This window comes from Pogoniulus pusillus, chromosome Z, assembly GCF_015220805.1.
Source record: "Pogoniulus pusillus isolate bPogPus1 chromosome Z, bPogPus1.pri, whole genome shotgun sequence".
NCBI lineage: Eukaryota > Metazoa > Chordata > Aves > Piciformes > Lybiidae > Pogoniulus > Pogoniulus pusillus.
Genome location: NC_087309.1, coordinates 53,864,781 through 53,881,041, shown reverse-complemented (window position 1 = coordinate 53,881,041; position 16,261 = coordinate 53,864,781).

Below are 16,261 nucleotides of genomic sequence, written 5' to 3'. Positions count from 1 at the left end.
AATATTATAATGAAAGTCAAATGACTCTTACTTGATCAGCCATGCTGTGAAATGACTTGATGTGAGCTCCTGACCTTTCACATCTCCTAGACCGAAAAAAGAGGGTTTCTTCATCACAATCAGTCTGATTTTCTTCCCCTGCAGCTTCTCCCATCTGCCTACAATGCCATCGAGCCCCCAGAGCAATCCTGCAGTTCAGAGTTGGTCCTCAAATGCTGCAGAGAGTGTACTAGCCACTCCATCTTCAAGAACTCTTGGACTCATACCTCCTCTATGCCAGGAATCCAGAGGAAGGACCCAGGAAATGTGGGTCCCAGGACACCTACCCCTTTCTAAGACTTTGTTTAGTGCTATCAAGATACAGATAATCAGAGAACTTAGGTGGCTTCCTTAGGTAACAGTTTACTTGTATCACTTGTATGTTGGTTAGCAGTGTTGGGGTTAATGGTCACCGTGTGACTTCCATGAACTGACTAATTAGGAGTAATTGAGTTTCTCTAATTCTCTTGGCCAGGAGGGATTAAAGAAATGCAATGCATTGTTACAAATGATTTCAACTGTCAGGGTATTAATTTTATTTAGGCTAGCTTTGTCTAGATACAGAGATGCCTTATCAGGTAATGAAGACATTGTATGGAAAGTAATTAGTGTATGGGAAGTAATTAATTATCTTATTTTTCTGTCATCCCTTTGCATGCAGTTTCTCTTTCAGATGCCAGAATAAAGGTGTTCTGAGCTTAGCTCAGGAACCCCAACTAAGTCTTTTTAAATAGACTCATAATTTGAAATTGTGACAGATGACATACAGTAAGGTTGAGAATAAAGAGCAGGTCGCACTGCATGGTTGTTTAAGCTATTGTTTTTTCTTTGCTGTTTTACTAAAGTATGGCATTGGGATTGCCTTTTCACTACTAGAAGGGAGCTTCTGTAAATTCACAGTAATGTTGTTTTAGAAGATCGCTCATTATGTACCTGAAGGTGAGTACCTCTAAAATTGCCAAAGTATCTGTTAACAAAATAGCTCATGATTCCTCTGTGTAAGATTCACTGTGTTCTGCTAGCTGAGTGGTACATACCTTACATAACTTCCTGGATACTCACTTTAACTGATTGCCTATCAGTCTGGTGATATTCTGGTCCACTGGACGAAGAATACATACCTTAACCAGCTTCCAGTAGATGTTTATACCTCTCTGCTCCAATGAGATCACTCCTATTTTTTGTTCCAAATAAACCTTTAGGAATAAAGTCAAAATTAAAGACATCTTTTTATCTCCCCTATCCCCCCTATTTTTCCTTTCCCCTCCTCCAAAAAAAAAAAAAAAAAAAAAAAAAAAAAGTACTTGCCTGGTCACATGATGACATCCTGTTTGCTAAAATTTGAGCTGTTACAGAACCCTAATTTTATTGTTATGGAGAAATGTTCTCACAGGGAGTATCTTACCCTTCCCTTTTCTTCCTTTTCAGAGAAGGTCTCTGAAATTCATGCTATTGTCAAGATTAAGTTCTAAGTGGCACCACCTGACCACTCACAAGAGATGTCCCGGACCGAGTCATATGGGCTTGCACAGTTAATCATAGTTTACAAGTGGACCTGTTACCACGGTGGTGGTACAGGGAGACAGTGGAATTCAGGAGTGCCTTAGCCTGTTGCATGGTGGTAGAGCGGGACAGTGGAACTCAGCTGTGCCTTGGCCTTTTGTCAGGGAACAGAAGGAGCAGTTTCCACACACTTAGTTGTATTTTGATGTAACCAAACAGTGGGAAAGACAATCTCATTAGTTTTCTCACAGTCAGCAGTAATGGAGGGAAGCATAAGAGCCAGAAACCATTGACAAGTAGCATGTTTTCTTTGCAGTTCTGGACTTGTGCTTTTCCCAGACTTTTGTTTAAAGCCAAGGCTAAATTTCCACTTGGAGCCTCCTCCACCTTTGCTCCTCTAGCATCTCAAGAAGACACGTGGCATTCAGGGTGGTAACATGGGCATCCTTGCACAGTTTTTTTGTTTAACATTGGTATTGATAGGCTCAGCTCTGCTCAGCCACAAAATAGGATTGAGTTTGCTGTCTGTGGAAGACCTGTGGAAGCTATTTCAGGTAATTTGGGCAGTCTATATTGCATTTCAGGTGAAAGTTTTCAGGATGGCTAGTTCCTCGGATCAGGTGGAGCAGCATGTCCAACCTAGTTTGTTTATATGCTTCTCAGTAGTAATGTACATTAGCAGCAAATGGTAGGAATCCCTGGTCAGGTCCATGATAGATGACAGCCTGTTTTCCTGGTTTGTACCTGCCTTTGAAGAACCTTTTTCTTGCAAGCTTGAAGAGAGTAATATACAAAACTTTTTGCAGTTGGTGTTGATTGTTAGCCTCTGTAAGTCTGTTGGGGAGGGGAAATTAATTGATGTAAGATGATATTGTTAAAAATTAATATTGTTTATTCATTTTGCTATTCAGAACTCTTGCCACCCCCAACCACTAATTTTAATAATATTTTGGTTCTTACATGATTATGGAAACATTCTATGGATAATATCAAGATCTATTAATAACCAGCAAAATATATAAACATTAATTGACCTGGAAGAGACTATTCCCATGGTCATATGCCACTTGCGGCCAATATGCTGCTTGCCCAGTAGATGGGCTCAAGCTCCTTCTGCTCTGTGGCAGAAGGCAACAGAGAATTACAAAGAGGCATTTAAGCATTTACTCACAGATTATTAATATTACCCTCATGGGGGCTAGCCACAGTCCAGACAGTGCCCAAGTGCTTTCAGGGGACTCTGTCTGTTGGACGTTGAGGCTTGCACGCGATCAGCATCCAAAGTCTGCTCCTGGTAACTCGCGGCAGTGGAGTTCACCAGGCAAGCAGTAAAGCAGTGTGCAATAGCAGCAGGGCTGGGCACAGCAGAGAGAGCACAGCAAAGAGCAGGGAAGCAAAAGCACGGTGTTCACCTGTGTGTATGTCCTTTTATCAATGTGGGCAGAGATTAACTGCCCCTTGGACACAGAATAGCCAATCAGGATGGCAGTTAGCCAAACTTTACCATATTAGGCACAGCCACAGGCTCGCTTTTCCCTAATTTGGGAACAGCAGGGGCCTTGCACTAGGCAGGCACAAGCTAAATGTGTGTACCTTACACCACAGGACCCTGGGCAGGCCAGACTCTTTGGCTCCAGGCCTTGTGTCCATTTCCCATGCTTGCCTCTCTGGTGGAGCAGAAAAACATGCTTAGGCAAGGCAAGACATGTATAAGCCTACTCTGGGTCTATGAGGCCTACCACAACAAAGGCAAAGCAAGTGTCCCTTCTGATGTGGCTACAGGTCAAGGAGTGATGTGTGGAAAAGGCACACCTAGACACCAGAAACATGTCTCCTGCACCAGGCTGTACAAGAAGTAATTCTGTTAGCGTCCTCAAAAAAACAAAAACAAAAACAAACAAACAAACAAACAAAAAAACCCAAACAAACAAAAAAAGAAATTGCCTTGTAATTTGAGGGAAACTTTCACAGCTGCAGCAGAGACGTATTTCAAGGCATGAGTAGCCATCCTAATATGACTTGCTCTTGAGTAGACCACAGAATCACAGAATGCCAGGTTGAAAGGGACTCTGACTGGATTGGGCTCCAGCCAGGCTGACCTAGGGTAGAGTGTCCCTGCCCATGGGAAGGGGGTTGGAACTAGATGATCCTTGTGGTCCCTTCCAACTCTGACTGATTCTATTCTATGACTCCAAGGATCATCTGGTCCAACCTTTCTAGGTAATAGTGTAGTTCAAATGAGATGGCCCAGCACCCTGTCAAGCTGAGTCTTGAAACTGGCCAGTGTAGGAGAATCCACTTCTTCCATTGGGATATTATTCCAGTGTCTAACTGTTCTCATGGTAAAAAAAATCCTTCTGGAGTCCAGTCAGAATCTCCTTACAAGTCTCCTTGTAAAAAAAGAAGTGTCCAGCCTCTTGGTAGCCACCCTGTATGTACTGGTACATGGTAACAAGGTCTCCCCTAAACGTTCTCAAGACTGATCAAATCCATTTCTTCCAGCCTTTCTTCATATGACAGGTCTTCCAGGCCTCTCATCCTTCTCAAGACGCTTCTCTAGACTCGCTCCAGCCTGTCCACATGTTGTTTTGTACAATATGGACCAAAACTTCAGACAGTAGTGGTGTGGTCTGACAAGCACTGAGTGGGACAAGGACTTCTTTGTATCTGTGGGTGATGCCTTTGTTAATGCAACCAACATCCTCTTGGCTTTGTTTGCTGCTACAGCACACTGTTCATGTCGAGCTTCTTGTCCACTAAGACCCCCAGGTCCATTCCCACAGGGCTGCTCTCCAGGTGGGTGGATCCCAGTCTTAGTTGCACTGTAGGATTACATGTTCTCAGGTACAAGACACTACACTTGTCCTTGTTGAACTTCACAAAATTCTTGCTATGCCATTCCTTCCACCTGTCCGCATCCTCCTGGTGGGTGACTCTCTCTTCTGGATTGTCAGCTTCCCCACTTATTTTGGTGCCATCTGCAAACTTGGTCAAGGACCTCTTGATCCCAACATCCAAGTCCCTTACTGATTGATTCATAGAATGAGTTGCTTTGGAAGGTATCTTAAAGATTATCTAGTTTCAACCCCACTGCCATGGGCAGGGAGACTTCCCACTAGACCATGTTGCCCAAGGCCTCATACAACCTGGCCTTGAACATCTCTAGGCAACCACACCCTCCCTGGGCAACCTGTTCCAGTAGCTCATGATGCTTACAGTAAATAACTTCATTCTAATATCCAGTCTAAATCTGCCTTCCTCAAGATTAAATACATTCTGTCTAGTCCTAATGCAAGCTTTCTTTTAGGCCTTTTTTAGGTATTGGAAGACCACTGTAAGGTGTTCCCAGAGCCTTCTTTTCTCCGGGATGGAAAGCCCAAACTCTTGTAGCCTGGCCTCACAGGAGAGGCGCTGCAGCCCTCAGATCATCTTTATGGCTCTCTTCTGGACCTGCTCCAGCATTTTCCTGACCTTTTTATGCTGGGATCACAAGAACTTCTTCCTAAAACAATTCTAGGGCACAGACAACAACTTTTTTTTCCCGATATCCTGACCTCTTATCTCAGGAAAATGCTTTTGGGCCTCCTTGTCAGCACAAAACCTGGGTGGAAAGCAATGGGCTTCTGATTCAGCATTAAGGGACATTGTAGCCAGGTGGGGCTTGGTCTCTTCTCCCAGACCACCAGCAATAGAACAAGGGGACACAGTCTCAAGTTGTGCCGGGGAAAGTATAGGCTGGATGTTAGGAGGAAGTTCTTGCCAGAGAGAGTGATTGGCATTGGAATGGGCTGCCCAGGGAGGTGGTGGAGTCACCACAGTATCACAGTATCATCAGGGTTGGAAGAGACCTCACAGATCATCAAGTCCAACCCTTTACCACAGAGCTCAAGGCTAGACCATGGCACCAAGTGCCATGTCCAATCCTGCCTTGAACAGCCCCAGGGACGGGGACTCCACCACCTCCCCGGGCAGCCCATTCCAGTGTCCAATGACTCTCTCAGTGAAGAACTTTCTCCTCACCTCCAGCCTAAATTTCCCCTGGCACAGCCTGAGGCTGTGTCCTCTCGTTCTGGTGCTGGCCACCTGAGAGAAGAGAGCAACCTCCTCCTGGCCACAACCACCCCTCAGGTAGTTGTAGACAGCAATAAGGTCACCCCTGAGCCTCCTCTTCTCCAGGCTAAACAATCCCAGCTCCCTCAGCCTCATTCCTCGTAGGGCTGTGCTCAAGGCCTCTCACCAGCCTCATCGCCCTTCTCTGGACACGCTCAAGCATCTCAATGTCCCTCCTAAACTGGGGGGCCCAGAACTGAACACAGGACTCAAGGTGTGGTCTAACCAGTGCAGAGTACAGGGGCAGAATGACCTCTCTGCTCCTGCTGACCACACCATTCCTGATGCAGGCCAGGATACCACTGGCTCTCTTGGCCACCTGGGCACACTGCTGGCTCATGTTCAGGCGGGTATCAATCAGCACCCCCAGATCCCTCTCTGTTTGGCTGCTCTCCAGCCACTCCGACCCCAGCCTGTATCTCTGCATGGGGTTGCTGTGGCCAAAGTGCAGCACCCTGCACTTGGAGCTATTGAACCCCATCCCATTGGACTCTGCCCATCTGTGCAGGCGGTCAAGGTCCCTCTGCAGAGCCCTTCTGCCTTCCAACCCAGTCACACCGTCCCTGGAGGTGTTCAAGCAAAGCCTGGATGAGGCACTTGGTGCCATGGTCTAGTTGACTGGCTAGGGCTGGGTGCTAGGTTGGAGTGGATGATCTTGGAGGTCTCTTCCAACCTGGCTGATTCTATGACTCTCTAAGTTAGCAAGAGAAAGTACGTAACACCACTGTGTTGGCACATCCGTGCAGACAGGCCCTGAGCCGCCCCCGCCTGAAATAGCTGATTAATAAAAGAAGAAGAAAATTAATTAAGCGATACCAAAATACTGAAGAAAACCCCCAAGCCAACCTCCAACGAAACCGAGCTGCTCTGCCGGAGGCTGGTTGTCTCCGCAGCGTGGCTGGATTTATGCGGTCTGCAGAGGTCGCCCTGCTCCGCAGCGGGGAGGCCGAGGGTGGGCGAGCAGGATCCCGCTGGGGTGCCGCTGGGCGCTCCGGCGGACCGGGAGGGCGCGGCGGGAAGGCTCTGGGTGGCTCTGTTCACGCAACTTAAACGAGGGATTTACAGTCTCCTCCTGTTAGGCTAGCGATGCATGTTAAACCACCGCAATAAATGGTCTTTGAGCAGAGAGATGTGACCGGACTAGAAAACTCTGAATGCAAGAATGAGCACACAGCGTGAGGAAGCCATTTCCCGGGCCAGCCCCTGCCTGCTCACACCTCCTCAGTACTAAATGGTTTTAACAGGCTGACTCTAACGTTGCTCTCCTGGCCCCAGAAATGCCCAAGAGCAATGCAGGGCACTGCAGCATGATTGCCAGAGAGAGCAGGTGGCTTTTCATGCCCCAGAGAAAGTCGTGATACCATGGCCAGGAAATAGAGAAGGGTCTTTATTAACCTGCCTCCTCCCCACCGCACGCAAAAGAAGTGTCCTGTCTTCACGCAGGTGTGGCTGAGCAAGGACAGCGTCACTGGGGAGCGGGAGCTGCTTTTTCAACTCTCTGGCTAGCCACAGCTCTTAAGGAGAATGCAGCAGAGGCTCTTTCTGCAGCAGTGGTATCAACCGCTACATCTTCAATATCTCTTTGCTACTTCCACTCAGATCGGCACTTAACAGATAGTACCAAAGCTCATGCACTGCTTTGAGGAAATACTACTGCTTATGTTATCACAGTAATAATCCTGGAAGTGGCTGTCGTGTTGGTTAGAGGACATGGAGATTGATGCCTGCTATTTGTTGCTGATTATAGTTAATAATACTCTTTGTACAAGTGGTGTTCTCCAGGTCTCAGTCTGGAGGCCAGTTTTGTTTAGTATCTTTATCGATGATCTGGATAAGGGGACTGAGTGCTCCCTTGTTGAGTTCATAGAATCATAAAATCATAGAATCAAACAGGTTGGAAGAGACCTCCAAGATCATCCAGTCCAACCTATCACCCAGCCCTATCCAGTCAACTAGACCATGGCACTAAGTGCCTCATCCAGGCTTTTTCTTGAACACCTCCAGGGACGGTGCCTCCACCACCTCCTTGGGCAGCCCATTCCAAGGGGAAATCACTCTCTCTGTGAAGAGAAATCACTCTCTCTGTGAAGTTCATAGGTGCCACCAAGCTGGTCAGAGTGTTACAGTATCACAGTATCACAGTATCACCAAGGTTGGAAGAGACCTCACAGATCATCAAGTCCAACCCTTTACCACAGAGCTCAAGGCTAGACCATGGCACCAAGTGCCACATCCAACCTTGCCTTGAACTGCCCCAGGGATGACGACTCCACCACCTCCCCGGGCAGCCCATTCCAGTGCCCAATGACTCTCTCAGTGAAGAATTTTCTCCTCACCTCGAGCCGAAATTTCCCCTGGCGCAGCCTGAGGCTGTGTCCTCTTGTTCTGGAGCTGGCCACCTGAGAGAAGAGAGCAACCTCCTCCTGGCCACAACCACCCCTCAGGTAGTTGTAGACAGTAATAAGGTCACCCCTGAGCCTCCTCTTCTCCAGGCTAAACAATCCCAGCTCCCTCAGCCTCACCTCGTAGGGCTTGTGCTCGAGGCCTCTCACCAGCCTCGTCGCTCTTCTCTGGACACGCTCAAGCATCTCAGTGTCCTTCCTAAACTGGGGGGCCCAGAACTGAACGCAGGACTCGAGGTGTGGTCTGACCAGTGCAGAGTACAGGGGCAGAATGACCTCCCTGCTCCTGCTGACCACACCATTCCTGATGCAGGCCAGGATACCACTGGCTCTCTTGGCCACCTGGGCACACTGCTGGCTCATGTTCAGGCGGGTATCAATCAGTACCCCCAGATCCCTCTCTGTCTGGCTGCTCTCCAGCCACTCCGACCCCAGCCTGTATCTCTGCATGGGGTTGTTGTGGCCAAAGTGTTGATCTTCTCAAGGGTAGAAGAGTTTTGCAAAGGGATCTGGACAGGCTGGCTGGGCTGAGGCCAGCTGTATAAGGTTTAACAAGGCCAAGTGCTGGGTCCTCCACTTGGGTCACAACAATCCCATGCGATGCTACGGTGTGATGGTTTGGGTGTTCCCCCCCCACACTTTAGAAGTTACCCAGGCTAGACTCAGCCGGCTCTGGGAATTTAAATGAAGCTATTTATTTACAGCTGGCACAATATACAAGCAGATATTTACATTATCTATCAGTTATATACAGAAATATACAAGGTAAAAGGTAATACAGAAGCACAACTCCCCTCCCAGAAACCTGAGTCCCCAGGAGGGGCTCTGAACCACCCCTGCACCTCCCCCCTGCCCCTCTCAACCTTACCCCAGTCCTAAGGAATAATAGAGGTTCAGCCAAGAGGTTAAGAAGCAAAGGTGAGTGGAGGGTGTGTTAGAGATGTAGCTCAGTCAGAAGCCCAAGGCAGAGAGTGACAAAAATGGCAAGAGTGTTATCTAATGTTTTCGTTTCCCCTTCCCAAACTCCTCTGTGAGATTCTGAGGGGAGTAGACATCACCATTGTTTTCCTTTCACAGCCTGTAATCTACTTCTTCTCACCAAAACATTCCAGCTAGCTTCAAACTAGCACATATGGGCTGGCAGGAGAGTAGCTGGAAAGCTGCCCAGCAATAAAGGATTTGAGGGTAGGGTACAAAACTGGGTTTGCTTTAAATAAGCTTGAGGGTAGTACAGCAATGTTTGAAGGATGATGTGCTAGTGAGGCCTTTTGGTCTGCTGTATCAGTGGAGATAGGGAATGGAGACCCATGCAACAGCAAAGACTCTAGGGTCACTGATGAATTAGCAACCACAGGAGCACCTGAGAACATCCAGGTAGGAATTAGCTTCAATGGAAGCTCACCTCGTACACCTTTACGCTAATGCACAGGCATAAAAGGGAACAAGAAGAATTTAATCAGGTACATTAGTGATAAAAAACAGGCTAGGGAAGATGTGAGGCCTCTCTGGAAGGAAAATGGAGACCTGGTCACAAGGGATGTGGAGAAACCTGGGGTACTCTGCGACTACTTGACTCAGTCCTCACTGACATGGGCTCCAGCGGCACCACCCAAGCTCCAGAAAACAGAGCTAGGGGGTGGAAAAGATAAGAGTTGCCCGCTAGACATGAATATCAGGTTTTAGGCCATCTAAAGAACCTGAAGGTGCACAAGTCCATGGGACCTGATGAGATCTACCCACAGGTCCTGAGAAAACTGGTAGATGAAGTGGCCAAACCACTGTCCATTGTATTTGAAAGGTCACAGCAGTCTGGTTGTCGTGAAGGGGTTCGTTTGGGTTTTGGGGGAATGAAATATGAGGCTGAATTTTAAAAGGGTTTAAATAATTTAATATTATATACACAAGGAATTCCCCCCCCCCCCCCCCCCCCAAACTTATTTACAGCTACCCCACACAAGTTCTTTGTATGCGGTTCCGAGATTATATTACAGAATGTCTATGTACAGCAAATTGGGAATTCAGCAAAAGTTTGAAAGGATTTAGGGAGAGAGCCTGTGGCATGAAAGTGCCACTGGTAATCTATTGAGAGTTTATGCTGGCTTAGCTCGAGTTTGCTCAGTTACTCACTGGCTGGAGTCAGTTTCGATGGTCCCAAATATCGTGGGTTTGAATAGATTAGCTCAGGGGTTATTGGGGCGCGCTGTCTGAGCTTCCATGGGCACGGTCAAGCTGGGAGCAGCAGCTGGAGTGGCAGCTGGCTGGGAGCGCCTTAGTCAGTTCCCTGGGCTGGTGCCGTGGGCTGGAGTCATGCAGCAGCAGTGGTCCCCAAAAGCGGCTAGAAGCAGCTAGGAGCAGCAGGTGGGTGGTAGAGGGTGGCAAGGAGCGAGAGGCAAGATGCGAGAGAGGTAGGTAGCAGGGACACTGTATTGTCCCTTTTTATGATTTTTGACCCCGCGATTGATGGTCCCTGGGCCACAATTCTGTCCAATGAGGGCTTGGCAACAGGCCAAAACATACCAAATAAGGTGAAGTCCGAGGGTCCAGTACCCCCAAATATGGAGAGGGCTCAGGTGGGTTCCCCACCCTAGGCACGTGAGCTTACACAACGTGTTTACTTAGACCTTCGAGGAGGCAACCCAGACTGGAAGGCACCAAGGCTATTGTGTCCCATTGTTCCCCTTAACTTGTTTAGGCAGGGCAACACCCTTTGGGGGGACAACACGTCCAGGCATGAATAGATTTGTAAACATAGTCATTTGAGGCCTGTGCAACCCTCCACCACACTGGTGAAATCCCTGCTGACTGGAATATGGGAGACATAACTCTCATCATGGAAAAGGGAATAAAGGAAGACCCTGGAAACTACAGGTCAGCCAGTCTCTGCTCTGTGCCTGGGAAGCTCATAGAAGCTTTTCTAAGGCATATGAAAAATGAAGAAGAGATGACTGGTGGTAACCAATGTGGCTTCACCAAGGGAAAATCATGCCTGACAAACTCCACAGCCTTTTACAATGGAGTTACAGTATCAATGTATAGGGAAAGACCAACTGATGTCACCTACCTGGGCTCATGTAAAGTGCTTGACACTGTCCCATGTGGCGTCATGGTCACCAAATCAGATAAACATGGATTTGAGGGATGGACCACTTGCTGGGTAACTGGATAGAGTGCCACACTCAGATAGTTGTGGTCAACGGCTCAATGTCCACATGGAGACCATGAGTGGCATCCCTCAGTGTTTGTTATGGGGACCAGTGCTGTTTAGTATCTCTGTCAGTGATATGGATAGTGGAATTGAGTGTACCCATAGCAAGTTTGCAGATGACACTGAGCTGTGAGGTCCAGTTGACATTCTGGAGGGAAGAGATGCCACCCAGGTGGACTTGGACAGACTTGAGAGGTGAGGTCATGCCAACCTCATGACGCTCAATAACTCTAAGTGCAAGGTCCTGCTCGCTGGTTGGCACAATCCCAAGCACAGATATAGGCTGTGTGTAGAATGCCTTGAGATCCTGAAGTGTTGTATTCAGCTCTTCAGCCCTCGGCATAAGAAGGACATGGACCTATTGGAGCAGATCCAGAGGAGGGCCACAAAGATGATCAGAGGGCTGGAGCACCTTCTCTATGGAGATAGGCTGCAAGAGTTGAGGCTTTTCACCTTGGAGAAAAGATGACTTTGGGGAGACCTTACAGCAGCCTTCCAGTACCTGAAGGGAGCCTACAAGAAAGCTGTGAAGGGACTTTTTACAGGGGGTGGTGCATTAGGGTGAGAGAGAATGGCTTTAGGATGGATTTTAGCAAGACATTCTTTATTGTGAGGATGGTGAGACAATGGCAGCAAAATTTTGAGTGCCCCTTCCCTGGAAGTGTTGGAGGCCAGGTTGGATGGGCCATTGAGCAGCCTGGTCTAGTGGGAGATGCCCCTGCCCATGGCAGGAGAGTTGAAACTAAATGATCTTCAAAGCCCCTTCCAACCCAAACCATTTTATGATTCTGTGAATTAGATCTTGCCCCTACAAAAAGGTGGCAAGACCTTTAGACCAATGAAGTTCTTTTATACTAATGCATACAGAATGGGAAACAAACAGGAGGAGCTGGAAACCAGTATTTGTGTATTAGGAAAACTATGATAGTTTGAGTGTTTATGGGTGAGATTCAGGGGGAAGACCAGCAAGGTGGATATCTTGATGAGAGTCTGTTATAAACCACCCAACCAGGTTAAAGAGAGAGATAAAGTATGCTTTGGGTATCTGGGAGAAGTTTCACAATCTCTAACCCTTGTTCTCTTAGAGGACTTTGACTTTCTGGCTGACTGGAGATTGGCAAACATGATGTCCATCTAGAAGAAGAGCTGGAAGGAGGACCTGGGCAACTACAGACCTGTCAATCTGACCCCAATGCTGAAGGTCATGGAGCAGGTCATCTTGAGTGCCATTATGCAGCCTGTGCAGGACAACCAGGTGATCAGGCCCAGTCAGAACGGGTTCATGAAGGGCAGGTCCTGGTTGATGAAACTAAACTCCTTCTACAACCAAGTGATTTGCTTAGTGGGTTAAGGAGAAGCTGTGGACGTTTTTTATCAGGGTCTGTGACACTGTCTCCCACGGAATTCTCCTGGAGAAACTGGCTGCTCATGGCTGGGTCAGCACTTCACTGGGTTAAAAAGTAGTTGGATGGTCAGGCCCAAACAGTTGGTGGCTGGTCACGACTGGTGTTGCCTAGGGCTCAGCTTGGGGGCCAGTCTTGTTTAGTACTTTTATCAATGATCTGGATGAGGGAGTTGAGTGCACCCTCAGTAAGCTTGCAGATGACACTAAATTGGATGACATTGTTGATCTACTTGAAGGGAGGAAGGCTCTTCAAAGATATCTGGACAGGCTGAGGTCAACTATATGAGATTTAACAAAGCCAAGTGCTGCATTCTGCGCTTTGGGTCATAACAAATCCATGCAAATCTGTGGGCTTAGGGAAGAGTTGCTGGAGAGGTGCCCAGTAGAAAAAGTCCTGGGGATTCTGGTTGATAGTCTGCCACATGAGCCAGCAGTGTGCTCAAGTGGCCAAGGAGACCAACAGAATCCTGGCCTGTATCAGGAATAGTGTGGCCAGAAGTAGGGAAGTGATCTTGCCCCTGTACTCGGCACTGGTGGGGCCACACTGTGAGTGCCATGTTCAGTTTTGGGCCTCTCACTACAAGGACATTGAAATGCTGGGGTGAGCCCAGATTAGGGCAGCAAAGCTGGTGAATGGCATGAATAACAAGTCTTGTGAGGAACATCTCAAAGAACTGGGATTGTTTGCTCTGGAGAAGGCTGAAAGGGCATCTTAACTGCTGTCTACAATTACCTGAAAGGAGGCTGTAGTGAGGTAAGTGCTGGTCTCTTCTGCCTAGTATCAAGCAATAGAATGCAATGAAATGGCCTCAAGTTGCACCAGGGGAGGTTTTGATTGGATATTAAGAAAAATGTCTTTACTGAAAGAGTGGTCAGGCATTGGAATAGGCTGCCCAGGAAGGTGGTGGAGACACCACCCCTGGAGAGGTTCCAAAAATGTGTAGTTATGGCACTTCAGAACATGGTTTGATGGTTGTGGTGATGTTAGATGACTTTTCCAACCAAAACAGTTCTATGATTCTAATCTCATTGTGGCCATTTCAAGAGTGTTTAATGCAAAATCCTCCTTGCATGTATTCCAACAGTGCTCCTTGACCTACTGCTTCTGTCCCTTGTCCCACATTGGGCACTCAGAGGAAGGCCCAAGCATACTCATGTGAACTGAAGACCTGAAAGTACCTCTTTTTAGCAAGGAAATGCATGTAGTTAAGCTTTCAGTCAGTGGAACTGGATGCAGACACAAGAGCTGGAAGGGATGAAGTTTACACACAACTCCCTGAAGAGGGCTGCTTGCAGCTGAGGTGAGAGCGTGAGTGCTGCGTCAGCCATCTGCAATGGCTTTGAAAGGCAGAGCACAACTTCGGCCTTTGGGCTGCTTCCATCCCAGTAAAGGGCCAGTCTTCTGTGTCAGGGATTAATGCCAAGGCTTGCATTATTCACATCAGAGTTGAACTGGACCCAGAGCAGCAGATTTCTCAGCCAAAAGTATGAGGCATCAGGAGAAATAGACATAAAAACTACTTAGAAGACAACTCAAGTTCTTCCAGCTGTATCAAAAAAAGATAAAACCTCTTAAAGTATGTCTTGCCAAAATATCTTCCTTCAGTCATTGCATTTAGATCAACATTATGTTGGCTGCTTTCCATCATTTTGAAGTGTAGTATCAGTAATCCTTGCCTCTTTTCCTTTCAGTTTATATATGACAGTGTAACTGGAATGAGGCAGTGGTGTGTTTTACAGTCTTGAGAAAGTGCCAGAGCTTTTATATATTCACCAACAGTTGGAGTTCAAAGGTGATGACAATATCGTGCTTGGATATACTGGGAGTCAGTCACCATCCAATCTGAACTGACAAGGAAATGCCAGCAGTAGTGTGTAGGGGGAGCTTAGTTCAGAGCTAGTATGCATGGTAACCCTCTTAATCCCAGCACCTGTGATAAATGCTATCCAGCATTAGCAGCTGTAGTTAAACTTGACTTGATGGCTACAAATGATTTTGGGAACCTCATAACTATTTCCTGGAGAAAGATTTGACTGCCATAGTGTGAACTGTTTCAGATGTCAACGTCCTGGAGACGTGAAGGCCATCCAAGAGAATAAAATGCTAAGGGATGTAATTCTAAAATGGTTTTGTTTTTTCTGTGCAGCTGCTCAGTTCATTACGTCTCTCCTCATAGCATCTTTTTACATTCACTGACATTGGTAAAACAGTCAGTTTGTTCTGTACTTTTCACTTACATCCACAAACACAGTCAGAGTTTTGGCTGCTTTTGTTGATCTTTCTGACATGGCATACCACAATGGCCTACCTCACCAGACAGCTAAAACTGGATGCACTTTGCTTTACAAGGCACTTTAACCCAAGGCAATGACCTTCTAGGAATAAACTGAACATTGCACAGAAATGAAGAGTCCTCAGCTTCATCTAACATTTTCTAGAGCCCCAGGAGGCTGCTTCTAGGTCTGCTCTTTTACTTGCCAGGAAAATGGCACCTAAATAAATCCAGGAACTCCGAGTTGCCTAACCCGACCCTTGCATACATCTGGAAGGGTCAGATATCTTCTCAGGCTTCTGACAATCAAAGTCATCACAAAACAATAGGATCACTTAGAAAATCTTAATCCCTGATGTGTTGGTTTCTGATTTACAAATTATCTGTGGCAGAGGGAGGCATGTGCAACAATAAAAAAACCCAATGTTTTCTTTCCATATTCCTCCTCCTATGCTTATTTCCAGGTTAAAAAAAAAAAGTATGAAGATATGTTAGATATGTTCAGTGACTTTCCCCGTGTTAATAGACACTTAAACCACTGGACCACTATTTGAAAACCCTTCTATGATAGTTGCATGCCCAGGACTCCCACTGATTTGTGGAGAGTGAGACAGGGAGCTGTGCCAACCTAGAAAATAAGTCATAGGCCTCTGCTTTGCAAAGCTAAATTTATGAGTGTTTTGAATTTTTTTTGTATTGACTCTTTTTGGCCTCAGGCTATAGTACGTGCAAATATGTGTGTGCTAATGAAGCACAGGAGCAAAGTAGCAGTGCAGCAACAGAGAGAATTGTTTAAAAAGCTATTTTGGGGGCAAAGATCTATTGGACGTATTACTAATTAGGATATATCTAGAGCAATACAGTGGCACTACAATGACTCAGCATGCTCTTTAACAAAGCCAGACTTTGGAATATAACCTACAGGGTTTAAAACTGCTGTCACAGAATCAAGCTGGCCAAGGCCCACATGAGTCAACAAGTGCAACTCGCTGCTCCTTGCAGACTAAAACTACTGTAAAGAGATAATGAGACAGGGTTGAATGTGTGATTACTAACTCCCTTAAGAAAGCACAGCTAGACTGCTTTTGGTCAAAACAGTGCTAAATAGAAGTTGCATTCTTGGCTAAACTGAAAGCAGAACCCTGCCTCTGGTCCAAATTCTGTTCTAGCAAAGTTGTTTTTCCATTAGATAAGAATTTAATCCATGAGGATGCAGGCAAGCATGTATAAATAAGTTAATGTGATTTTCTGTAAAATTAGAACGAGTTCTTACGAAGGGCTAAAGAAGACAGTCTTTTTCTCCACTTCCATCAGTTTGATTTAA